A 27,473-nucleotide genomic window follows, 5' to 3' on the forward strand; every position below is an offset into this window, starting at 1 on the left:
TATCTTTCTTGACCAAATACAATTTAGGAAAGATTGGAGCTTCATAACGAATAAATCCATCAGGGACTGGCTCATTCTGATTATAAATACTGCCAAGTCGGTCTCAGAAAAGATCATGAATGAGATCATAGAGAAACAGGATGCCCTCGAAGCAAAAACAATTGTTAAACTATTTAAAAAGCATGGAAGCACTAGATACAACTATCAAAGAATTTAAATAGTTTAACTTAAATAAAAAATATATAAAACTGAAGAAGGATATTGCATCATTTACGCATGAAAAGAAATACCAGTATACCACCAATGAGTATTATGAAGAACTAGATAAGAGTGGCAATCAAAATGCCAACATTGGACAACAGAAAGGAAGGCAATTCCAACAGAAAAACAGACCGAGGCCGAATAATTGGAATTTTTCCAGCAGGAGCTCGGATGAAGATTCCGGAAGACCAGGAAAAAATCTTCGGTTCAAAGATCAGGAACAGAATAGGCGTGGCAACACTCAGGGTTTTCAACAACTGAGAGGACGAGGAAGACCGAGAGGATGGTGGCAAGAACAATCACCCAGAATAACAAAAACAGAGGCAGGGGCTGGTACGAGCAAATCACCCCAAACCAATGAACTGGAGAAAAGAGAGAAGTGCCAATGAAGACAAAACAGGACAGTCACTAGTGGTCAATCTATTTAACACACAATTGAATCCCTCACATATGAAGGTGTTAATCAATTTATGAGGAAAATTTGATTGAAACAACATTTTGCTAATACTAGATATAAAGGTGGAAGCGACATCACTAATTTGCACAATAAATCTACTTTTTATCTGCCTCCTCATTCAGTTACAGCAGAATCCATCACTTTTGAAAAAACTATGCTCAAAAAAATTGAAGAAATAGAGGCAGAGAATTGTAACCGATTTTTCAATTTGAGCAAAATGGAGACATTAGCACTCAAAGATCTCCAAAACAATGATGAAATTGTTATAAGATCTGCAGAAAAGGGAGGTGCCATAGTAATTATGGACAAAAACAACTACCAAAATATGGTTAACACCCTAGTTGAGGATATAACTACCTACAGAAGATTAGGAAGTAATCCTAGATGGAGACTGAGGAACTTGATCAACCCAGTGATCGAGGAAGCCCAATCAGAGGGGTATATAAGTCAGAGAGAGGCAGAGTTTCTCTGCCCAAAACATCTGTGATGCCCGGCCTTTTATTCACTTCCCAAAATCCAAAAGGGCATTACACCACCGCCAGGACACCCGATAGTTTTGGGAATAGGTTCAATACTAGAACCTTTGTCCCAATTTGTTGCCTTTTTCATCAAAGACGAAGTAAAGTAATGTGAATGAGGTCCTACACAAAAGACACCACAGCAGTTTTCACTGTTTTCACTCGGATTCGCCGGCGGCCAGCACTAAGGCCATACAAAGGCCTGTTCCTGCGCCTGTTCCGCGCATGGGAGCGCGGCGTGGCCACCCCCCCTGCACAATTTTTCTATTCTCTAACCGATATACTACCACCTGGACAATGAAAAACGTACTCTTTTTTCAATCAACGAGGGCACCCACAAAGGCACTGTGCCTGTCCTCAGCCTGTCTACACCGTCGAGCCTAGAGCCAGGACCCCTTGCCGTCCACCTACAGGGTAAGCATACTGCCCCCTCCGCCACATTCTATTCCCGACCCTCGAGCTAGAGCCCTGATCTAGCACCTCCCAACATTGCTACGTCCAAGGTCCCACATGCACCGTTGTGCTCTTGAACCGCAACAAAAATATTTCAATGCACAATCTATAGCCAACCAACCATACTCTTGCCCTGCTTTGCAATATGCTGTCACTTGATAATAGCACCGGCACCACGGTCACCTAGATACTGTGTAGTGCCTTATGGTCACCCAGAGACCACTGTGATATTGTGTAGTGCCTTATGGTCGCCCAGTGACCACTGTGATATTGTGTAGTGCCTTATGGTCACCCAGAGACCACTGTGATATTGTGTAGTGCCTTATGGTCGCCCAGAGACCATTGTATTGTAAACCACTTACCCACCAAACTAAGTACCAGTCACGCACAATGTCCAGCCTACTTAGCTTCTACTGCATCATGGCTATTGCTACACTTCCTGCTACTAGCAAGCTAAGCAGCTACACAGAAACCCCACTATACTCACATGCACCTCTATCACATATATCACCAGATATTATTACTAACACTCATGCCTACACTGACTCTAAACACCAAACTCTGTTAGAACCACTAGTTTACACTTCCAAGCCTAGCTCCACCCACGATAGAAATAGCAAACTACGCGCTAGACTCAACAAACTCCATGAGACACCTAGACGACTCCTCCTTCCTACAAAATCTGAAATGAAACATCAAATTGGCAATTCAGGCTACGCTTCTAACCACACCCGAGCTTCAACGCTTACCCAAATATCTGTGCCCAAGACAAAATCCAGCGCGAAAAACACTCCTAATCCTACACATACCAAAGAGGAAACTAAGGAACATTCCTATAAAGGAGCACTTCTCAATGCCAGGTCACTAGTTGCACATGCCCTTGAGATAGCTGATCTAATCACTGAGAATAACCTGGACTTCATTGCTATAACTGAAACTTGGCTACACCAGGCAGCAGGCCCTTCACTCATGCTAGCCATACCTGACGGCTACACTATATGTAGACAAGACCGAGAGGGCACCCGCGGAGGCGGCATTGCCATTATCTCTAAATCAAGCCTCTCACTAAGACTAGCCCCTGCACTAACGCTACAATCCTGTGAAGCCCTCACTGCTAAACTCCTTATAAATAATAATCAATCCCTAACTATTCACCTAATCTATAGACCTCCAGGCCCATTTGGGACCTTCGAAGAGGATCTACACAAGTTACTAACCCTCAATGCTAAAACCACCTCTCAATTGTTGTTATTAGGGGATTTTAACTTAGGATTCAATGACAAAACAGATGTGCATGCCGCGACCATTTCCCAAGCTATTAACTCTCTAGGGTTCTCCCAAAAAGTCAACAACCCTACCCATACGAAAGGTAGAATATTAGACTGGGTCGCTGACTCTAACTGTACTACAGTCATCTCCTCTATCTCAGCTTTATCATGGTCTGACCACTCATTAGTGTCCTTTGACCTCCTAACCTCCCAACCATCCTCTACAGTCGTCCCCATGGCACCCTCATGCCCCACAAGAAACAAAAAGAATATGACAATAGATAATGTCATACCCGCTATTCTTCCAACCTTAAACGCCTTGCCTGACAATTTAGACCCCGGCACTTTAGTTCACGAGTATAACAAAATTATGACTGACACTTTGGACAAAATTGCCCCACTTAAAATGCGTACAAGTAAACCCAAAGCCCATCTAAATAAATGGTTCACGCCCGAACTCAAGGCTTTACGTCTCACCAAGAGAAAATATGAATCCAACTGGAAAATATGTGCAACTGCTGAGAACAAGGCTAACCTAATATCTATCTCCCGTCAATACAAAAACGCAGTCTGTCTGGCTAAGAAAAACTCATACAACGACCGCATCGCCAACTCCAAATCAAGCATGAAGGAACTCTTCTCCATCCTAAAGGAACTTGAGTCACCTATTGCCATACCAGACACCTGCACTAAAGATCAGACCTGGTGTTCTGACATCCAATATGCTCTAACTAATAAAATTACTACCCTCCAAAACAAAATTCAACTTAAAAAAGACTCGCTTAAACTCCCTACACTGTCACCACCTAAGGCGATCCACATGCCTCAACATACCAAATTCTCCTTCACCAAAACCTCCACACTCGAGATTGAAAAAATCATCCTCACCCTCAAACCATCCAACTGCAAAGGTGACATCTGCCCAGCACAGCTAATAAAAGACGCTGCCAGAGACCTATCACCATTTATCTCCAAACTTGTCAATGCATCCTTCTCCACAGGTATCATCCCAGCTAACCTAAAACAATCCTGGGTGCTCCCGTTGCTTAAAAAGCAAACTTTAGATCCTCTCATCCCCACCAATTACCGTCCAATCACCACAGTTCCGTTTCTGCTAAAGATCTTGGACAAAGTGGCCTATATACAGATTCAAAACTACCTTGAACAGCACAAACTACTAGGATCTAGACAATCTGGCTTCCGCCCACTACACGGAACGGAAACAGCCCTGATTGACTTAAAGGCCCAAATAGACGAACTGAGAGATCAGGGTAAGACAGCCCTCCTCCTCCTACTAGATCTCTCAGCTGCGTTTGATCTTGTGGACCACAAAGTCCTCTGCAAACACCTGGACGTTGCCGCTCACTTCTCCACCCAAGCCATCAGTTGGATAGAATCCTTTCTGAGTGAGAGAACTATGAGAGTCTTTTCCCCTTCGGCAGCAGCTAACCCTATACCCATTACTTGTGGTGTCCCTCAGGGATCCTGCGTCTCTCCGACCCTTTACAATATATTCACCAAACCTCTGTTTGATGATTTGGACAATCTCGGTATCACCTACACTAACTATGCAGATGATACACAGATTCTCTTCCCACTTTCTGGGGATCACAGTGAGGATGGGGAGTTGGTGAATAGAGTGTATCTCATCATTCAGGCATGGATGGCCACTCACGGTCTTTGCCTGAATGATGATAAGACAGAGTTGATCATTCTGGGCACACAAGCCAATATTAACAAATTGGGCCCAGATTACTCAGCCTTCAGCATAGACGGAAATGTCATTAAAGTCTCGAGGGAAGTAAAAACACTTGGTTTTTATCTCGACTCTACCCTGTCCTTCACTAAACAGGTAAACTCCTTAGCCTCCACCACTGCTTACACCTGTAAATTGATCAGAGCAGGCAAGCCCTTCCTGTCCAATACCAGCTGTCTAATCCTGGCTAGAGCCTTAATTCTTTCCCGACTTGATTACTGTAATGCCCTATACAGTAGCGCCAATAAAGCCACTACCCTAAGACTTCAAACTCTACAAAATAATGCTCTCAGAGCTGCATTAGGAATAAGAAAGAGGGAGCATATCTCCTCGACTAGGCGGCAACATAAATGGCTTTCTACTGAGAATAAAATCCAGCTAAAAATGATCTCATTAACCCATAAGGCCTTAAATAATGCTGCTCCTAGCTACTTGATGGACAAAATAAAAAGAAAAACTTCCAATAGACCCATGAGACTCGCCAACTCCAATTGTTTGGCAGTACCTAGATTCAGATTTGCCAAAATTGGCGGCGTTTGCTTCCCTGTGAAAGCTGCTAACCTGTGGAACGCCCTGCCACCTAACCTTAGAGCTGACCAACCCTTCCCCCATTTCAGAAGGAACCTTATCAAACACATTATCGCCAACAATGACTTAACACCCGAACACTCACAAGCGTAGTCCTACCTAATGCACCCCGACGCGACATCAACCTTTATGTTTATTACTGCTAATCATGTATATTGTTAACTGTACATTCATGTAAATACGGCAACTCTTTATCTGTACATTCTAGTAATTTGTGTAATATGGCTATGTTTATTACTGCTAATCATGTATATTGTTAACTGTACATTCATGTAAATACGGCAACTCTTTATCTGTACATTCTAGTAATTTGTGTAATATGGCGTAATATTGTAAATTCATTTATATAACATTGTAACATTGTAAGCTTCGCATATACTTGTTGCTGCGCCCGGTAACCTAAGGGTCTGGTGCGCAATATAAATAAATAAACAAACAAACAAACAAACAGTACTGGTAAATCTGGGTGACATGGTTCTGAAGAGTGATGATATCTTTATTGTCACAATGGACATTGAATTCCTTTACTTCAAGATCTCACAGATATTAACTCTCAAAGTTATTGAGAACGTGTTACAAGCTAAACAACCACCGATGGTGATGCCCATTCCCTTCATCATGCAACTTGCAGAGATAGCGTTAATAAAGAATTATTTTCTGGTAGAAGACAGATACTACGAACAGATAACGGGAACAGCTATGGGGGCAAAGTTTGCCCCCTCTAGCAAATCTGTACATAGCAGACTTCGAATAACGGAACATACATCACAAATCCAACCCTTACTCGAAGAACATCTTGATTTGGTGTTGATATATTGATGACGTTCTGATGTTCTTTGAAGGTGATGAGACAACCTTACTTGACTTCATGACATGGCTGAATGGCTTGAATCCATTTCTGAGATTTATGCATGAATTTAGTTAAAAAAAGCCACCTTCTTGGACCTCAAGATCATCAGGACAGGCTCGAAGGTGGAAACTTCTGTATACCAAAAGATCACTGACAGGAACTCTCTTTTGGAATTCAATAGTTTCCACCAAAGAACTCTCAAAGGAACCTGCTGTTTGGGCAGTTTGTTTGCTTTATAAGGAATTGCACAACAAGAACTGAATACGATACACAAGCTGAGAGACTAACAGAAAACCTAAGAGAAAGGAACTACCCTGAAAAGACGATAAGACATGCCAGAAAAAGGGCAAGGAACATACCCAGAGAGGTAACTAATACAACATGAGACAAAAATCAGAGGTGAGAATGAAATAACGGCTGTCTTCAGCCACTCACCAGTGGTCAATCGCATAAAAAAGGAAGTAAGAAAATATGGCACATTCTCAATGTAGGAGACACTAATTTGAAGCCTCCACTTTTTGAAATCTATAGAAGGAACAACATCAGAGATGTGTTGGTACACACATATAAGGAAAGTAGTAAACAGACTGAGAACTAGCCCACACTATGGGATTTATCAAGAGCCACTGGACACACTCCATGTCGAGGATGTTCAGTATGTCATCTCACAAAACATACGACCACTATTGACATAGGCTGGAATACACCATGGGAGCAAAGATCGCTCACCAATTGCAACACCACAAATGTAGTAAATCTTATAACATGTTCATGTGACAAGATATATATTGGAATGACAACAAGAGCTATTAGAATACGAATATGTGAACACAGGTCCAATATCAGAACCAGACACATGACAGCTCCACTTGTCGACCATTTTACACAGAAGAACCACTCAGAGAATGACATCAGGTGGTAGATACTGGAGAAAGTAGTGGTCCCACAGAGAGGTGGGAATATAGGAGCTTTGCTACTTAGAAGAGAACAGATGTGGATATATAGGCTTAAAAGTCATCAAGAAGGCCTTAATGAAGAAATTTGCTGGCAAACCCGAGCCACAATATAAGGTTTGATTTTTATTAATATTAAAATCAGATTGGATTGAGTGGTTGATCTACGTAGAAAAGTTTGAGAATTGAGACACTTAATCAAGAAAATATGTTGAAATACGCAATTTTTACGTGCCCACAGACATAAAATAACAACAGAATTAGAGATGGTGTGAAGAGGCAGAACACACTACCATGTATGTATTAGAACATATGAGATTTAGAAAGGCAATTGCTGTGTAAATGATCCTGTGGTGTCATGAAAGACCGAATAACCAATTATTAACAGCACATCGCCCATTAATTCTGAGAAGAAGTTATGATGAGAGCATCATTAAGAACAAATGCTATAAGTGAATAGGATAACACAAACAAATTGGAACCAGAGTAATGTGTGATCCGGTTTCCAATTATGCTACTATAGACTTTAAAGAACATTGGAACTACATTACCCGAAGACCCAGGGAGAAGTTATGATGTGCACGAATTCACACATGTGAGTTGTGAGTTGATGTTGCCACTATTGCGAACGATCAAAATCCAATCCGCATCGAATGTAGAGGCAAAAAAGGAACGTTCAAGAATGGAATCTTGTTTTAGAAACATCAAGCGTGATAGAGAGAATTACACGAGACAGTAGAACTACATTTCCCAGAAATGACCGAGGAGAAGTTATGATGTGCACGAATTTAAATGCACGGTGTGAACAAAAACGCATATACGATTTGCTGCAATTGGATCCATAACAAACAAGTAGAGAGATACACAGAGTCCTAAGTACCACATCTGTACATAGAAACAAGATTTGAAAAATTTGAACCAGTCATGTGTGATCTGGTTTCCAATTATGCCATTACAGCCTTTAAAGAACATTGGAACTACATTACCCAGAAAACCTGGGGAGAAGTTATGATGTGTACAAATTTGTACAGGTGAGTTGATATCGCCACTGTTGCGAACTATTAAAATCCAATTTGCATTTAACATAGAGGTAAAAATGGAACGTTCAAGAATGGAATCTTATTTTAGAAACATCAAACGTGACATAGGGAATTATACAAGACAGTAGAACTACATTACCCAGAAATGTCCGGGTTGAAATGCATGGTGTGAACGATACTAACGTGAAAAATCACGTGATCAGATTCATGATAAAAAATAGGATCTCAAAGATGGCGGCCGTAATTGTGACCTGGACAGGAGAGAGGATCCTGCAATGCTGCCACAAGGCAAGACCAAACAAGGATAGATGTAGCGCTTTATATATACATAGAGCACAACACTCTGAACAATATCAACCCACAGCCCCCCTTTTTGGCACTTTGGGATTTGTGAAACTTATTTTGAAATCTAAAACTACAACATATATAGATGCGGGCATACCACTCAGCATTCTGATTTCAGGCAAACGATACCTGTAAGTCACTACAGAGAGGGAAAGAAAATATTGTGCAGAGGAATGCGACAATGTCGAAGACCATATGAATTCAAGAATAGGTAAGAATTTATGGGTACCTTTAAATATGCATCCGTCCACTGACGAATGGATCGAGAGTAAATGCAGTTCTTTAACTTGCAGGTTGTTCCCACACAATATTGAACATACAACAGACCACACGTGAAATGTGCGTGCGTAACACTACGTAAAGACAGGTAAGGGCTCTTTACAGTTCCCTGCCAGATATTCAGCATGAGTCATTGACAAATGAACATACAGTAAATCTAGATCTCTGATTTACAGATCATCCTGAGCCATTATTGTAAACAGTTCTGAATGCACATGAAATGAATGTGCTAAACTATATATGAAGACAGGTAAGAACTTTTCAAGTTTTTTGCCGTCTAATTTGAAAGATGCCGAAAAGAAACACGATTTTTAGAGTTGGCATACTTATGGTGTCCATCCTTTGTACTCTCCCCTTCAGGGTATGTGGAAGGAAACTAAGACGTCCATCAGAGAAACTTTGAGATGCTCTCCCTGATCCAACACATGGAAACCAAGACAAAGAATGAGAACATTGTCTTTTTTATTCTTGTATTAGAATATGATGAACTAATGTCATTTTATATGCCCTGAAAAAAGCAGAAAGGTTCCCAAACCCGCTGAAACTGGTCGACAATATGAAGGTTCAGGTGTGATGACCTGAGACACACAATACTCCTTGTGAGCTTGGTTAAAGTACATCACCTTTTAGAAATACTAAGCAATTGAACAAACAGGATTGTGTTCTAAATACTTGGTTAGGATTAATAAAGCATTTTTTTTAGAAGAATAAGATACACATATTGGAAGCGATAATAATAAATCTGAAAAATCGACTCCCAAATAGTGTGCATAAATGTTAGCATTTAGCAAAAGTAGTGAGAGAGGATAGGGTGAGTCTCTTGTCTATCCCTCACACTAGATAGGCGTTACAGCAGCGCATTCTAGGGGCATAACAACATAGTGAGGGGCAGCAAGATTTTCTTTGTAGGGACTTGTATTTAGATGTAGGGACTTTAGAAGTAGGAATAACTTTTTAATGAAGTGGTTCTGTCTATATTGTGTTACAGTGTACACAGCATATGTTGACCTCATGACTCTAATTGTAATCGAAAGACCCTATTAGACAGATAGAAGTGTCATGAGATTGTACCATAAAAATGCCAAATATTCAGTCTGGGAGCATCTTGAGCTATATGACCAGATGGGGACATCTTTTGACATTAAAAATGATCAGAATTGTATAGAATTCATCAAATGAACGCTCTCCCCAGAGTACTCCAGCTTCTTTGCTGGCTGAAGGATCAAACCCATTCAAGGTGGTCCACCTACAAGGTGGCCATCTTGAAGCACTACTCCACGCACAGGAACCCCCAGGAGGCTCGTAAGGCGGCCTACAGCCTGCAGTGTGGAGATCAGGCCCCGAGATAATTTTTTCAGGAATTAAAGCGTGCATTTGCGCAAACTACTAGGCGGGTGCGCACGAATAGTAGGGAATTTATAAATACGTATTTTTATGCACTCCCGAAATATATCATGACACAGTTGATAAGGGATTTCCATGATTACAGGACCCTGGACTGGGTAATAGAGCAAGCTACCCGGATCTTCGAGGTCCAAAAGCCTGTAGAAAACAAAATTCCTCCAAAAAACCCTAAACAAACCAATACCCCTGCTGCTGCCAAGCTGGCGGAGGTGAAGGTTACCCCCATTTTGGACCTAGAAATGGGGGGTCCTAAAAATACACCTTCCCAAAACTAACCAAATCAGAGGCAGAGAAGACCCTCTGATCAATCACGAACAGGTGGTAGTGAGGTAGGGTACTCCACAAATGTGCCCCCTAACTCCACCAATTACATCAGCCCTGGGTATAAGGGCAACAGACCCATCTTGGGGTACGTGAGGACTTTCACGGCCCGGGAGAGGGGGATCCAATCGGGTGAGTATGGTCACAGGAATCTTCCCTCCAAACTTCACTCAGGAGGGCAGTAATCTTACAAATTCTGGTTTAAGTTTATTCCTCAGGAACCCTCAAAACCCCCCTTACTCTCCCCGCTTTCAGGAGTCTAGACCACCAAATCCAGGAGAGGGGAGGCCAAGGGTGGAGGGCTACCAGGGAACTCTCAATACCCAGGTTACTCCGGGAGAAGGGACAGTTACCCTTCCCGAGAACAACCAGATTTGACACAAGACCCCCGTACCAGCCAGAGCGGGTGCCCCAACTGGAGCGCCAGGTCCAGAACCTAACTCAAGGTCTGACTTGCATGTTGAGGGCTCAGCAGAACCCTCAGATGAACATGGCTGCTCAGAACAGCTCGAATCCAGGGTCTGGCACCCCAGAACAATGATTGGGAGGGGAACCCCGACAACCCACCAGCTGCAGAGGAGGAGGCACAGGAGGAAGGGGGATGCAAAGCCCTAGAGGAAGCTTCCTTCCACAGCCCCTAGACACCCCAGAACCAGAACCAGAACTTTAATCCCCGAAAAGCTGCAACCTAGGGAACAGAGGGTGGGTAGGAGAAACAAAGGGACAAAGAAGACCCATTTTGTGGAGGAAGTCAGTTTCCCCCAGGCGAAGATTCCTTGGAGGCTTCTGGGAAGAAAGTCTTCTTCTTCAAAGATAGGGGGATTCCTCCCAAAGAAAAATGGGTCCCAAAAGACCATAACTCAGACTGGGTAGGTATGTGGACTGACTCACAATCGCCCATCCCTGAACCCCAAAAATGTCATCCTGAGAACATAACAATGACTGAGGAATACTCACCACAAACTGATTCGAGTGGCTGTCTCCCGGAAGAGGGGCGCAGCATAGAATCAAAGGAAAAGGGGGATTCCAAAATCCCACCTATTTCAGGATGCCAAATTTTATTTACAGATTTCCAAACTCAGACACAGAAAACTGTTCAAGATTCCCGAGTGCTGGAGTCCAAAATAAAGAAACTAACGGCCCAGCTTGCCCAAAATGCCCATCTTATTTGCCCCTTGGAGGAGAAAGAAGGTATATTTTATGCCCCCATCTGGGTGCAAGGGCAATGTGCATGTGCATTTTTAGCACTAGTGGACACCGGATCCCAAGCCACTCTTCTGTCCAAAAGGGCCTTTGAGCAGCTTAATTCAGGAAGGGGGAGAGACACCAGATTCCTCTCACCCCTCTTCCTGGACAACTCCAGATTTTTGATGGGAATAAAATTCCCTTCGAGGGTACTGCGGATCTGGAGATAAAAATTTGGCGACACAAGGTGAAACACCCGGTTATTGTCCTGACTCAAGAGTGGACGCTCTGTCTATTATTGTCTCCCATAATAGACTGTGTGAACAAGGCCAATAAAATTAAAACAGAGCACCAACTATGTCAGTCTAAATGGCACATGCCACATGGTTGAACAGCGATCTGACCAAATTGAGTTCCATTTTCAAAACAATCAAGTACCTGACATTATTGTAATTGCTGCAGGGCAACAGGCTGGTGATGGGAACTCCATTCCTGAAAATCATCCTTCCTTCCAGTTTTAAGTGACATTCCACACTGGAACGAAATACCTTGAAATGTTAAACCGATCCCTGATTTGAAAATCCAAGTCCTATGGTAAAAAGTGATGAAAAACCAGCTCAAAGCTTGGCTGATATTCAGAAAATGGGTGAACAGTTGTTCCTCCCCATTCAGTTGAATGAGGGGAAGGAACCTGTTGTCGCCAGAGTATGCCTGAATAATGGAAAAAGCTTCATTGCGAAGCATTGTTCAGGAAACTCCAAAAAGATCCGACCATTCCCACATTTAAATTGGTTGAGAAGTGGGAAATGGGCCTGGAAACTCCACATTCCAAACATCACCTGCCTAGCAGGTGTATGCTAAAAATGTCCATAGGTGATAAAAGCACAGAGCATAATTGTTGGTTCGAGCGAGATGTCCCCTTTGCATTCTACTTAGGCAGTGACATTCTCAATCGGTTCGCAATTAATTTGGACCTCATAAATTACAAAGCCTGGTCCCCACTGGGGGGCAACCCTATGGACTTTGATGATTCTGAAAAGGTTTTTCGGTCAGCACAATTGCTACCGTATGCAGTTGAAATTCAAATTGGAGAGGAGGTCACCATCCCAGGACGGACCCGACAATTCCCGCTTTATCTAAAAATTAAGAGAGGACAGAAACTCCAAAACCCGGACGCTTATGTACACCTAAATCACCATCTCCAACAGCAGGCGTTGGGGTTGAACTCGACACCATTAGTTGACTTAGAACACAACACCATTCTAATAGGGGTAGATAACAGAGACCCTAGGAGTATCACTCTGGGCGCAGACACCTTTATTGGAATGGCAGTTGATGACCAGCATTTTTCCATGGATTTAGGGAATGAAATCCTAGGACCAATCCCTAATGACTACTATGACTGTGACAATGACATACCACCAGAAAGGATTTTAACCCGGCAAGGGGGGAATTTCCTGGTGTACTCTTCCTGCCCTTACGGGGAGAAGAGGTGACCTGTGACATCAGGAAGGATGAGGTCATATTCCAGGTCCCTAATGACTGCCTCTCCTACCTGAAACCACCTGTCCAGGTCAAAACACCCTCACCAGAGATCTCTCCATGTAGCTGGAGGAGACCGCTGAGATCACCAAACCCGAGGTCTTCTCAGGCTTCAGACAGATGGTTGAAGAATGGGTCAACCTCGCTGATGCCGAGGAACAAAAGTAAAAGTTGAAGCAGGTGTTTTTAGATTTTCAAGATATCTTTGCTGTGGACTCGTACGACTGTGGTTGCACCAAGATTCATTCTACCTCAATTCCCACGGACCCTGGAATTACTCCTGTATTCGTGAAGCAATATCGTTTGCCTCTCGTGTCTATGGAGTCCTTTACAGAAATCATGAAAAACCTAGAGTCACGTGGGATAATTCATCCAGTCGACAGTACCTATAATAATCCGGTACTGGGGATTCTAAAACCAAATGGCCAATGGAGAATATGCGCAGACCTTAGGGAGCTGTACAAACGGGTCCACATGTCCTGATGGCCTCTTCCCTACATCGACCAAGGGACTGGCCCAGATCCACGGGTCAAAGGTGTACACCGCCATTGACCTGACCAACGGATACTGGACAGTACCCGTCAGTAGGGAAGGCCAGTACAAGCTGGCCTTCACGTTTGGGGGGCAGCATTACAGATGGGGCCTCATTACGAGATGGGTGGTAGCCATGGAGCTATTAGTTCCATGGCTGCCTCCCATACCGTGCCGTGTCCGGTCTCGTTCAATGGGGACTTATCGGTGTAGTCCGACCCTGGCGGGACCGGTAAGTCCCCATTGAACAGACCATCCCCCATTCCCATTGAGCCCCCATAGGGCTCAATGGGAATGGGGAGGGTGCTAATAACAGGCTCGCAACTCGCAAGCCCGTTATTAGCACCCTGGTCCCTTAGAGGGACCCGTAAGGGACGTGTGGTCAGACCACACGTTCCTTACGGTCCCCGCCAAGGGACCTTAGAATAGGGTGGTAATGGATTACCGGCACCGGCCTCCTTACCGGTGCCCGGTATCCCTTACTGCCCACCTTGTAATGACCCCCATGGACCCGAACTACCTTCAGATATATAAACTCCAGCAATGTATTTAACATCTTTCTACATAAGCTACTTGGGTGAAAGGGGTAGCCTGGCCTATGTGGATGATGTCCTATATAAAAGCTGAACTGTGGAGGAACACATAGCGAAAATCCGCTATGTTCTGACCCAGTTGAAGGTTGCCGGAGCAAAACCGTCCTTTCAGAAGGCACAGTGGTGTAGGACCTGTGTAAACTTCTTGGGACATGAAATCACACTTGAGGGTCTCTGTCCCTAGGCGAAGAAAGTGGAAGCACCACTAAAACCAAAAGACCTCACAACTCTACGTGAACTAAGGAGCCTTCTTGGACTGACTAATTATAGTAGGAAGTTCATTGAGGATTACACAGAGGTCACGAGACCCTTCATCCATTTTTTAAGGTGGGGTTCAAGTGGGAGTGGAGTCCAGAACAAGCTGAGGCAGTGAAACAACTCAAGAGAAGCCTCTCACAAGCGCCTTGTTTAGTTTACCCCATAGAAAACAAGGAATTATTCTTGGAGACAGGGTTCTTGAATACATGCTTAACAGCAGTATTATATCAAAAGCATGACAAGGTCATTGAAGTCGTCTCCTATGCAAGTAAGACTTCATCCTCTGTGGAGGAAAAATTCAATGATTGAGAGAAGGCACTCCTGGCAACGGTGTGGGCATTGACAAATTACTGCCCGTTCATCCAGGGGAGCACATCATTGTCGAGACTCCTCACCAGCCTTTGCATTCCCTCCAAAGTGACAGAATCTGGGCAGAGAATGTGAGTAATTCCAGAATTACTTCCTGGATTCTGTCCATGCAAGGCTTTCCTGTAGAGGTTAGATATGGCCAAAACAAAAAGAGTCCCCTTGTGCAAGGTTCGGCTGACGTGCATGATTGTGCCCGAGAAAACTGTCTCCAGGACGAAAGTCTCAAAACTCAAGACAACATGGAGGCATACCGGAATTTCCTGCACAAGGGCATGCCCACAGTTTATGTGGACAGGTGCTCCTACCATGTTGACAACAACGGGGAAAAGGAACTGGTGGCCTGTGTTGGGAATGCCTGAGTGGATGATGCCCCAGAACCCTCTGCTGGGTTCAAGATCAGTCCCGCAGTAGTCAGGTGGCGGAGTTGATGGCAGTTCACGAGGCCATCCTTACTGCCGTGCAACACCGACTCCACAAACTGGTCATAATCACTGATTCAGATTATGTCTGAAACGGGTTCGTGGAGCACCTGATTAATTGGAAAACCAGAGACATGCTATGTGCAAACAATAACCCACTCAAGCATGGCAAACTAATCCACAACATTGATGATCTGGTCACCTCTAATGACATGACCATCTATTGGAAAATTAAGGGTCATTCCAGAATAGATGGATCAGACAAAACTGGCAATGACCTGGCTGATCAGTTAGCCAAAACTGGAGCCATCCAGGGGGGGTCTCCTTGAGATCGAGTCCCTGCTGGGGGAAATCCAGATCACTGCCATCACCAGGTCCTACACACTTGCCCACAATGAACTCTCAACTGCCCTGCATAGTAAGGAGACCCCAGATTTTGATTTGATCACGGCACAAAAGGGGGATCCGATTATTACGAAATTTTACCAACACATTGAGGACCCCATGAACTTTCCTCTGACAGAAACCAATTACAATGGGAAAGAGGACCTCTGGGTGTTGATGAAGTTTCCCAAAATGTTCTGAATCCAAGACGGTTTGTTGGTTAGGAGATCCATCTCTGGATGTGACCAGTTGGTGGTACCTACCTCATTCCGAAGCCTGATGCTAAATCACACCCATGACATGGCCAGAGCTGGTCATCGGGGCTTTCATACTACTTTAGAAATCATGCGGGAGGTTGCAAACTGGCCACACATGGTGAAGCACCTCAGCCAATATTTGAAGGGGTGCCTTGTGTGTGCCAAATTTCAGCCAAGTCCACTCACACACCGAGCTCCCCTCCAGGAAGGGGGATGACACTGCCTTGGTCAGATTTACAAGTAGATTTCATTGTGCCCATGATACGCTCCTCTAGGGGGAACAAGTACATGTTAACAGTAACATGCATGTTTACCAAATGGATGGAATGTCTCCCGGCTCCAAATTGCAAGGCAGAAACAGCAGCTGCCCTGATGATCAACCACATCTTCCCGCGTTTTGGCCTGCCCCAAATTGACTCAGACTGAGGGAGTCACTTCACCAGCAAAGTGATGAAAAAGTTGTGGGAGGTACTTGGGGTGAAGAGAAAACTACATATTGCATACTGCCCATCCTCTAGTGGGGAGTTGAGAGGTACAATAAAACCATTGTGATTATTCTTAAGAGGTTCTTGCTGGACTCTGGGCCAAGTTGGGACATCGGATTACCACTTGTCCTGATGGCCATCAGATCTACACCATCCTCTGCGACCAAAATGTCTCCATTTGAGCTAATGACTGAATGAAAAATGGTGCTACCCCAGCATCTGCTCTATAGTACACAAGAGCAGACATTGATTAACACCTGCACAACACATGAATATGTTGAGAATCTAAGAAAACACCTTCAGCATGCTTTTGCGTACGCTCAGCAGAATCTGGACAAATCGGCAGAGGGGATGAAAACCCACTACGATTTAAAGACAACTAAAAAAGAGTATCAAGTAGGAGACAGGGTCTACTTGTAAAATTTTCAGAGGAACCAGACCAAGGAGCAGAAATTCCTCCCCTCCTGGCGTTGTCCCTTTGAAATTGTAGACAAAATTTCACCTGTCGCCTATAAGATCCGCGTCCCCAAAGGAGAGCTGTCAGAGGAAAAATGGGTCCCTATCAATCAGTTAAAAAGCTGTAACCCAGCCACACTTTGCAGCTGATTGATGAGCCAAAGGAAAACCAGGCAGTGTAACCATCTGAGGAATGAGAACAAAAGAAAAGGAAAAGCAGAGGGAAGTATTTAGATGCATAGGTATATCTATCCAACAGGGAGTAATTTACTTGATGTTATTATAAAAATGAGAAAATAATGTTTTAAAAGTCCAATTATTGTCCTTGTTCTGTGTGTAATTTATTTGGTGTAATCGTAAAAATGAGAAAGATCCCTATAAGAAAAATTCTAAACTTCAATTATGGTTCCACTTTTGTAAATCTTCCGGGAATACTGTTGTTGAAAAATCCTAAAACTTGTTTTTATATATCTTCTATTAGATCATTTACTCCATTACCTCCTAGCCTGGTGCGGACTGCCCCAGTGACCTGGAATGGAAGGAAGGAAAGAGTGCTGCTCCATACCCTGCAAATGAAAGACGCAAGAGGATCCTGGAGTGCTGCTCCCTGGTGAAGGAGAATTCCGCCAAATGAACCCCACTCTGTCCTACACTCCCTCAACAAAAGGTCATGGCAGAGCAGGGGTGGGGGGGATCTGTGGGGTACATTTAAGGCCCAAAACAGAACTCCCTTACAACCAAAAACAGCATTTAAACTGGACCACATGACTGGACCACATGACGGCTCTGCTTTTGTCTGCTTGGCATATGTGTGGAGAGCTTTAAACACTGCCACCCAAAGAATGGCTGCATTCACTTTCTTTCATTTAAATCAAAAAGAAAATAATCTACATTCAGAATGGCTCTGCATTGGCTGTTTTGTCCTTTGAAGAATAAAAGCTGCGCACAGCATTTCAGACGGCATTGCAATTTGTTCTTTTTCTTCATTTAAACACTGCAAAGTGTGTGCTCTATTGAAATAAAGTCCTGTGTGTCTATTTCATCAAATTGACAAGAAGTGAGACAATACATTTGAAGAACGGCATTGCTTCACTAATTTGTATTTATTTTTGTATTTATTAACATTTATATAGCGCTTTACACCAAAGCGATTTACAATAGGACATTGAGAATAACAATAAGCAAAACATAGTAACATTTTAATCAAATACCAGAAAACAGTATAAGGAACAATTTACATGATTAAAGAGGTGGTGCATGGGAGGAGAGGGGCCATGGTGAGAGAAACAAGAGGATAATAAGAATTACAATAAGCATTACATAGTAACATTTGGATCAAGTGCTAGAAAACAGTGTGAAGAACAATTTACAATGGTGAGAGAAGCAATAGGAGAAGAGGTTAAGGGGAGGGTGAGGTGAGCAAGGAGTGTAGACATTAGGGAGGTGAGTGGAGGAGGTAGGATTTTAGATAAGAGCGGAAGGTGGGATAGGAGGAAATAGAGCGGATGTGGAGAGGGGGGCAGTTCCAGTGGAAAGGGGCAAGTAGTATGAAGGAGCGGAAGCGAGAAGGGGCACAGGGGGAGGGGGAAAAGTGAGCAGGAACAGGTCAGCAGATCGGAGTGGGTGAGAAAGAGTATAGAAAGTGAGAAGGGAGGTAAGGTGGAGCAAGACCGTAGAGGGATTTGAAGACGAGGCAGAGGAAGTTGAATTTAAGCTGGGAGTGAAAAGGGAGCCAACCAAGTGAGGAGAGGGAAGAGGAGTTGGGGTCAAGGGGTGAGAGAAGGCAGAGCGAGCCAATGGCAGAGTGATAGACAGATTTGAGGCGAGTAAGGTGAGAGGAGGGGAGACCGAATAAGAGAGTGGAGCAGTAGAAAAGTCTGGAGACGATAAGGGAGGTGATTAAGAGCATAGTAGCATGAAATGTGAGGTAGGGTCGAATTTTACGGATGTTAAAAAGGTGAAAAAAGGTGAAAGCGGCACAATTTAGCAGTGAGAGAAATTTAGTGAGAGAGAGAGATTGGAATCATTGTGAAGACCAAGGTTACGGGCATGGGGAGATAAGGAGAGTTGGGAAGGGGAAAAGAGAATTAAAGGGGGAGGGAAAGAGGAGGAGTGGTGTTGGCAGGGAAGAACAGGACCTCCGTTTTGTCCGAATTTAGGGACAGGAAGTGAGAGGACATCCATGATTTAATAGTGGAGAGACAAGAGGAAAGCTTAAGATGGATGTCAGAGGTGAAAGAGGAGGAGAGGAAAAGCTGAGCATCGTCTGCGTAGAAATGGTGTGAAACACCAAAAGAGGAGATCATAGGGGCTAAGAAGGAAGTATAAAGTGAGAAGATTGGGTAGGGGGGAGGTTGGAGACGAAGGAGGAGAGTTGAGAATAGACAATTAGTTCAAGAAGTTTAGAGAGAAAGGGTAAGAGGGAGATGGGGCGGTAGTTGGAGGCATGGTGGTGGTTAGCTGAGGGTTTCTTGAGAATGGGGATGGTTGTTGCATGTTTGAACAGAAGAGGAAAGGTGGATGTTGAGAGACAAGTGTTGAAAAAGGAGGTAGGATAGGGTAGGAGGAGGGGGTTGATTTTAGGAATATGAGAGGTTGGAATTTGGCAGGAAGGGGAAGCGGCGGCATGAGTTTTAGATAAGAGGAGGAAAACATCAGATTGAGTGACAGGAGTGAAGGAGGACAAGGTCGAGGGTAGGGGTGGGGGAGGAGAAGGGGGAGATTAAGAAGGGGATGAGGGGATATTTTGGCGAAGGTTATGGACTTTGTTAGAGAAGAAAGTGGCGACATCAGTGGCAGAGAGAGGGGAGGCAACAGAATGATTGGGGAAGGGGTAGAGAGAAGACGAGTTAAGGTTTGAAAGATGCGGCGAGGGTGAGAGGATTGAGAGTGGAGAAGATCAGAAAAGTGGGAGCATTTAGCGCAGTTGAGACAGGAGTCATGGAGGGAATGATAGGAAAAGTATGCAGATTGGTTAGAGGGGGACGGGTGTTTGAGCCATCGTCGTTCAAGGCGCCTGAGAAGGTGACGCATGGAGGAAAGGTGAGCAGAGACCCAAGGTTGAGCAGGCTTGTGAGAAGGGTGGAACGATGAGAGAGGGTAAAGGAGATCAAGAGTAGAAGTGAGGGAAGAAGTTGGGGCAGAAGAGGCCTCGTTGGCAGGGAGAGAGGAGAAGTGGGAGAGAGGGGGAAGGAAAGAGGAGCAAGAGGTGAGGAAAAGAGAAGGGTTGAAGTTACGCAGGTCGTTGCGGAAAAAAGGGGAGGATGGTAGAGGGGGGAGCAGAGGAGGCAGGGGGAATGAGGGAAAGGGAAAGTAAGGAGTGGTCAGATAGATCATTAGGAAGGGCAGATATTGAAGAGGCAGTGGAGGAGGAGGTGAAGATAAGGTCAAGAGTGGAACCGGATAGGTGAGTAGGCAGGGAGGGGAGTGAGAAGGTAGGAGTCAAAAATGTATAAGAGAGGGAGGATTAGAGGAGAGATGGAGATGCTGGACTTACTTTGCATCATGGTGGCCCTGAACCATGCTGTTCCCTTGTTCATCTTGTATCCTGGCTTGCAACATTATGTGTTACTACTGACTTCTACAATCGTATTCACTCTCCCATCTTGCTTCTCCACTCTTTTGACTGCTAACTCTCTGTTCTCTCCTCCTTTCCCTTCTCCCTTTTCCTATCTCCCCCCCTTACTTTCTTCTATGCAGTTACTGTATCAGTATTGTCCCTGGACATAGTATGATAGCAACCTCGTCTGTCTCCACCCCCCTCCCCTTACTGTTTTTTTCCTCCCCACGCCCCTCCAGCACTATCTGAAATGTCGTCAGGCCTGGTATGATAGTCGCTTGTTTTGTTCCTCTCCTACCTTTCTGCACCCCTCTGCCTCACCTCCTGTTTTTCTCTGGCTCTACCAGAAATGTCTAAACATGAGAATGTACCCTTACTAATAATGATTGAAAACCACAAAGATTTAAGGCGGACAGATGCTAGAGTTTTAGAGCTGTCCGCTAATAAAATGTAAAGAAAAAGGTTAGGTTTCCTTATTTTGGAAATCCTGTGAATGAATCAACCGCTATGTGCAATTACCAATCACTATGTCAGTGTACTGGGTGCTTCTTAAACATATATTTATTATGTTTTGCAAAAGATAACAGGTACGTATCTGAGCAAAAGGTCAAAATACAATTGTGAAAAAAGTGCAATCAAATTTTTACAAAAAATGGCATAATAAAAATCAACATAGTGCAGGTAACTATGTACAGTTTGCAATAATGTTCCAAATGTAGGAAGTGAAAAACACAATTAACAGAAGAACAATGCTTGTTTGTTAAGTCACTATCAATGCACTTTTTTGGGGGCTCAAGTGCATGTTTAAGAATTCAATACGTCCATTGCACTGCTGAGCCTAGGGTGAGAGGTAAATTGTCCCTAGGAAAGCAAAATATTTTCAAGAAACCATAAATGTTGCAGGGCCATTGAATACAAGATATCTTTTCCCAGAATTGTCGTCAGGCCTAGTACGGTAGTCGCCTGTCTGTTTCAATTTCATTCCCACTCTTCCCCTCCCTTCCTTATCTATGTCTTAGCTCTTGCACTATCTGAAATGTTGTCAGGCTGAGTACGATAGTTAATTACACATTGTGTATAGGCGCTATATAAATAAACTATCATATCATATCATATCATTGAAGTCACCAAGAACAATTAGAGGAGTAGGGGAGGGGGTGGTGAGGCTGAGAAGATTGTCAATGTCCTCATAGAAGGAACCAAGGGGGCCAGGAGGGCGGTAAATAATGAGGAACGAGATGGCATGGGGGGAATTAAAGATTTTATACATAAATTCGAAAGTGGGAAGGATGGGTAGAGCGGTGGAACAAGGGGAGTAGATAAAGTTGGGGCAAAAGAGAAGGCCAACGCTGCTACCTCGACCAGAGGATCGAGGGACGTGAGTTAAAGAGGATGAGGAAGAGGTGAGAGAAGCAGGAACAGAGGTGTTGTGGGGGGGATCCAAGTTTCGGTGATACAGAGAAAGTGGCGATCGAGATGTAAGAATAAATCAAGGACAGCTGCAATTTTATTGCAATTTTATTGCTAATGGATCTTGTATTCCAAAGGGCAACATCAATGGAATTAGAAAATTAGAAGTTTGTGGGTAGATGAGATTGCAATGTCTGAATGAGGAGTTGGGGTGAGGGGTAGGGTTGGGGTTTGGGGGTGAGGGAAGGTTGAAAGAAGAGATAGTTATAATGGCAAGGCAGAGAGCTTTGAGGGGGTGATAGGAGAGGGAAGGGAGGTAGGTAAGGGGAGGGTGTGGGAGTGATGGGAGGAGAGGGGCATAACAAGAGGGGCATAACAAGGAGCTCAAGCTGGTAATGAGGCAGCCGATAGGATACAAAGGGGGGTGAGGTACCACTAGGTTAGGGGGTCAGAGGTTGAGATAAGTGGGTTGCAGCGAGAGAATATGGTCGGGAGGGAAAAGCAAAGTGGGGAAGGCAATAGTGAACTAGTGGAAATTGGAAGGGTAGAGGTGATGAATTGTCACACTGTGAGACTGTTAGAAAGGGCAATGGTGGGCAGAATTGAAAGCTAACAATAGTCAGTAAGAGTAGGAGGCTGGAGATGGCCAAAAGGGGCAGTCACGCTGAGTAGGAACAAGAAGCCAGGCCAAAGGGACAGTGACCGTAGTGACCGTAGGGTGCTGCAGAGGTTGTTAGGAGAGGCTACAGGGTGGAAGTGGGCAGAGCAGAGCAGGATTCAAGGCAGCGTAGGCAAAACAGTATCATAGCAGCAGATGTAGGAGGATCTGGAGGGGGTCAGGTGAGCAGCTCTGCAAGAGTAAGAGGCAGGAGATGGCCAGAAGGGGAAGTCACGCAGAGGAGGAATAAGCAGCCAGGCCAGAGGGACAGCGACCGTAGGGTGCTGAAAGGGGCACTAGGAGAGACCACAGGGTGAAAGAGGGCAGAGCAGGGCAGGGTTCAGGGCGGCGTAAGCAAAGCAGAGTCTCAGTAGCGAATGCAGGAGAATCTGGAGGGGATCAGGCGGAGCAGCTGCGCAAGATGGTGGTTATAAGACTCAGGTGTAGTTAGGAATGGGGTGCAGATAAAGTTGGTCGATAAAATTGGTTGGTAAAGGTTGTGTCGGTCAAGCAGGTCCGTGGCTACCTGGCGGTGGTGCTGTGTAGAGGTGGCCAGTTCAGAACAGAGCCAGGAGCCAAAGGTAGCATCAGCCAAGTGGCTCAGTGGTTACCAGGAGGAGACGTAACGTCGAGGTGGCCAGGTCAGAACAGGGTGTGAGGCGGCACTCACCCAAGTCAAGGTGCAGAAACAATAGTAGGAGAAGAAGCAAAAGAACCTTGGAGCTCCAGGGCGTAGAGGTGGTCAGTTTGGTACAGAGCCAGTAGGCAAAGGTAAAGTCAGCCAAGTTGATCCGTGGGTATATGGAGATGGTAGTCAGTTCAGAACAGAGCCAGGAGGCAAAGGTAGCGAAAGCCAAGTGAGGTCCGTGGCTAACAGGAGGAGGCGCTACGTAGAGGCGTTTAGGTCAATTCAGGGTAGGAGGCAGCACTCACCCAGTCAAGGTGCAGTAACAATTGCAGGAGAAGTAGGTGGTGAAAGGTGGAGCAGCCGTGCCAGGGTGGTAGTGAAAGAACCCTGGAGCTCCCAGTCAGGGAGAGTTGACAGGCTGGTAGAGAGGAGGAAGCAACCAGGCAGCTGAGGCAGCACAGAATGTGTGGGCTCGAGGTTGCCGGAGGCGCCCCTATGTGGAGGCAGTCTGGTGAGAGCAGGGGGCGAACGGAGCACCCCAGGCAGAGTCACCGCTGTGATGAAGAGGCGGCCAGGATGGTTGCAGAAGGAGCCGTTAAATGGAGGCTGCCCAGCGGAGGCACGGGGAGAAATGGAGCGCCACAGAATGAGCCACAACTGCAGTGTGGAAGCGGCCAGGGTGTTTGCAGAAGGAGGATGGGTGGTTAGGTTCAAGGATGCAGGAGGAGCCACTGTGTGGAGTCAGCCTGATGAGAGCAGGGGATGAAACAGAGCACTCCAGACAGAGTCACAGCCGTTATACGGAGCCAGCCAGGATGGAGCAGGGCACCAACAGCATAAGGCTGCGTGGTCCAGGTAAAGAAATGTCTGTTGTGGAGACGGTGAGATTGAAGAAGGGCTCGAGGCAGTGCACCCAGTGCCACTCAGTCCTAGCGGAGACTCATTGCAGTGGTCCTGGCAGAGACGATGTGGAGAAGGGCTTGAGGCAGTGCACCCAGTGCAGTTCGGTCCTGGCGGAGACTCGGTGGAGAAGGGCTCGAGGCAGTGCACCCAGTGCAGCTCAGTCCTGGCGGAGACACGACCATGATGAGGCGGCAGATAGGAGCTGTTATATGGAGGCATCCAGGAAGGGGAGGGTGCGAAACAGCGCAAGGCAGCACAGCCTAGGCAATGAAATGTCCGTTGTGGAGGCGATGAGATTGGAGAAGTGCTTGAGGCACTGCATCCAGGTCGAGTCACTGCTGACGTGCTGAGGCAGTCAGGCAGGAGCAGTGTGCGAGTAGTAGGCACGCCTGGGATGGGTCGATGGAGGGAGGACCCAGTTGCAGATGTCAGACTGAAGAAGCAGGGCCGAGGAAAGCAAAGATCCTGCCGCCAGGACATGGGAGTCAGGTGAGGACATCTGCGGGGTTGTCGGCGCGGGACACTAGCAGATGTAGGAAGGAAGCTGGCTCCGGATAAAACGGTGAGAATGAATTATGAAAGAGAGGATGAGGTTGCCATGTTGCTGCTCACGATGTGGGAGATGGGGACAGAGTTCGAAGCAGGCGTTCAGGCAGGAGGAGGCTGACATTTTTGGAAAGAAGATGATCCAAAGGTGCACGAAGTATATGGAAGCAAAATCAGGTAGCTTGAATCAGCCTGAAGAAGGGAGACACCGGATCAGGTGACCATTGCTGTGCGCCCCTGGCACTAATAAAGTACTTGAAGCAAAGAATTATGTTTTTATTCAACACAGCTTTTGTTTTCTTTGAAATGAACGAGTGCATGCAAAATTACAGCAGAGGAAAGAAAGAGCGTGGCTCTCTCTCTTTCCCAAGTCAATTTCAAAGAAATTCTTTGCGGTCTCTGTTTGTGTATGTAAAAGCCCTACCCAAGATTAATGAAAACAAAATCCTGCCGGCTGCAGAACCGCGTTTGCAACTGGAAAGGAAAAGTTTTGCACAAGTGTGAATCTGCTCTTTAAAATAAGAGAAAAAATGTAAGTTCAAAGTCAAATGTTAAATGAAAGCTGTTGCTCGCACAGAAACAGTATTGTATATGTTGGTGGGGGTTTGCAGTGAGATGGCTACCTAATGTACAATATATTTGTTTCCATAAGAAGTGGTACTTGGAAAGGACTCGGAAACCAGTAGAACTGGCTTTTCTGGCCCAGGCACTAAATTCAATGACAAAGCCATGCCTACAACAGTGGGAAAAGTTTCATCCAAAGGTGAACAGGCCCACAAGGACACATGAAGAGGCCAAAAGTGTGAGGATTCACGACCCTACTAGACTGCCTGGCAGCTCTACCAGAATGAACAAAGGAAGCCATTAGGGCTGGTGTATATCAGATAGGTGTGATTTCCTCCAGCACCCATCTGAAGGGGGAACTGTCAAAAACCTCAAAAGGCATCATAAAAGCCCTTTGTTGCAAACCAAGCCTGGCAGAGACAGCTGCTGTGGGGGGGTTGTAGCACCACACACATCTGTGACAAATCTACCACGTTGACAGTAAAGGACATTTGTATTTTAAGACATTTTCCCCATAAACCTGAAGAAGCAGTAATGTGATGTTATGACCATTTTCATGTGATTTTTAGACACATAGCAAAAGACTAAGAGCATGTTTCTAGCATGTGGTGTACTGAAATGGCCATGAAAGATGCTTTATGGGGTGAATTATAAATGGCACGAATCGGAAACTGATGCAAGATATTATTGGGAATATGTGTAGCCATTGGCAGATTTTTTAATATTATGCTTTTCATGAAAATGGTGAAATTGTATCAAAGGGTAATGCGATATCACACAGAGTTGGCGATCAGACTATCCAATTCCCTGGGACTTATGGAATCTGTATATCTGCTTCTTATTATGGTGACTAGTATAAATGCGAGGTTTTCCTCCATAACTAATTTTTGGTAAAAAGTAGCTTTGTGAGACAAAGAAAGGTCATAAATGCACACACATAAACTATGTAATTTGCCCTGAACTAATCAGCCCAGGGGGAGGTGGGAGGACCAATAGGCTGTCCTATCTCAGGAGAGAACTAAATCCAGGGTACTTCCCCCCAGATTGTAAAATTCTATGATGTCACTTTGGCTATATAAGGAGGAGACAGGGAAACACAGACTACAAGCCACTGAAACCCAGACTTCAAGATCCAGGAAAGCAGAGATACATCCATCTATCCAGATCCAGGTACATACACCAGAATCCAGGGGAAAAGAAGAGAAGGCAGCTTTTCCCATTCAGTAGCACGCAGTGACCAGATCCCTTGCCTAGCTGCCCAGCTCCCATCCAGCTGTCCACAGTGATGAGACCTTGCTTAGCTATCAAGCATCCAATCCAGGAGAGCCCAGTGAGCAGATCCCTTGGCCCAGCTGTCCCAGTGACCAGAGACTATGGCCGAGCCATCCAGAGTGACCGGATGCCTTGGCTTAGCTGTCCAGAGACCTTGCTGGCTGTCCAGAAACCCCAAACTCAAGCTTACATTGTAAGTATCACATCACCCAGTCCTCAAATTGCATATCCCGCTCTTTTGAGCCTTGTAACTCATTGAAATCCCATTCAAGATCCAAAATTGGCAGTATAATCTGTTCACCTTTCCATAGACACGTCTCTATTAGCCTGTGTGTGTTATCGCATTTTTTTATAAGTCGTCCCATAGCCTGTTAAATCCTTAGTATTATTTTGCAATTAAATCAATTAATTCCCCTATAAAGAGATCCACAGTGAGCTGGTTGCCATTCAAAATCAACCACCTCATGTCAAGTGCCTTTCTTTAATAATTAAAGCCATTAAAATATATGCTCAACAGAAATAGTTCTTGTGTAACAAAAAAACGAATTTGCATGTGCATTGTGCTTTCCTACCAAATCTGATTTGCATTCATCCCATAGAAAAACCCAAACTGTAATCCCATTAAGAGTAACCCCTTTCTATCAGAATCCTATCTGTTAAGTGCCTCTGTTGCTTGTCCTGAAAACCGATTTTCGATTTTGACAACCCAGCCCTTTTTATGGCTCCCTGTCATTGAAAGCCCTGTATAGAAAAGAATTGCTATTCTGCCATTTTCATTGAACCATAATATTAATAAATATTTCACACAGGCCTGGTTCCTAGTCCATTGTGACACCGGGTGTTTGCTAAGGTGGGTGTGAGGCGGGTTGGGGGTCTTCTCAAACCAAGAATCCAGAATTCAAATCTAAATAAAAAGTATTTTTATTGTGTGCCACATTCATTGTCAGTGGAAGAAGTCCCT

This window comes from Ambystoma mexicanum, chromosome 8 (genome assembly GCF_040938575.1).
Source record: "Ambystoma mexicanum isolate Mex_15411 chromosome 8, UKY_AmexF1_1, whole genome shotgun sequence".
NCBI classification, from domain to species: Eukaryota; Metazoa; Chordata; class Amphibia; order Caudata; family Ambystomatidae; genus Ambystoma; species Ambystoma mexicanum.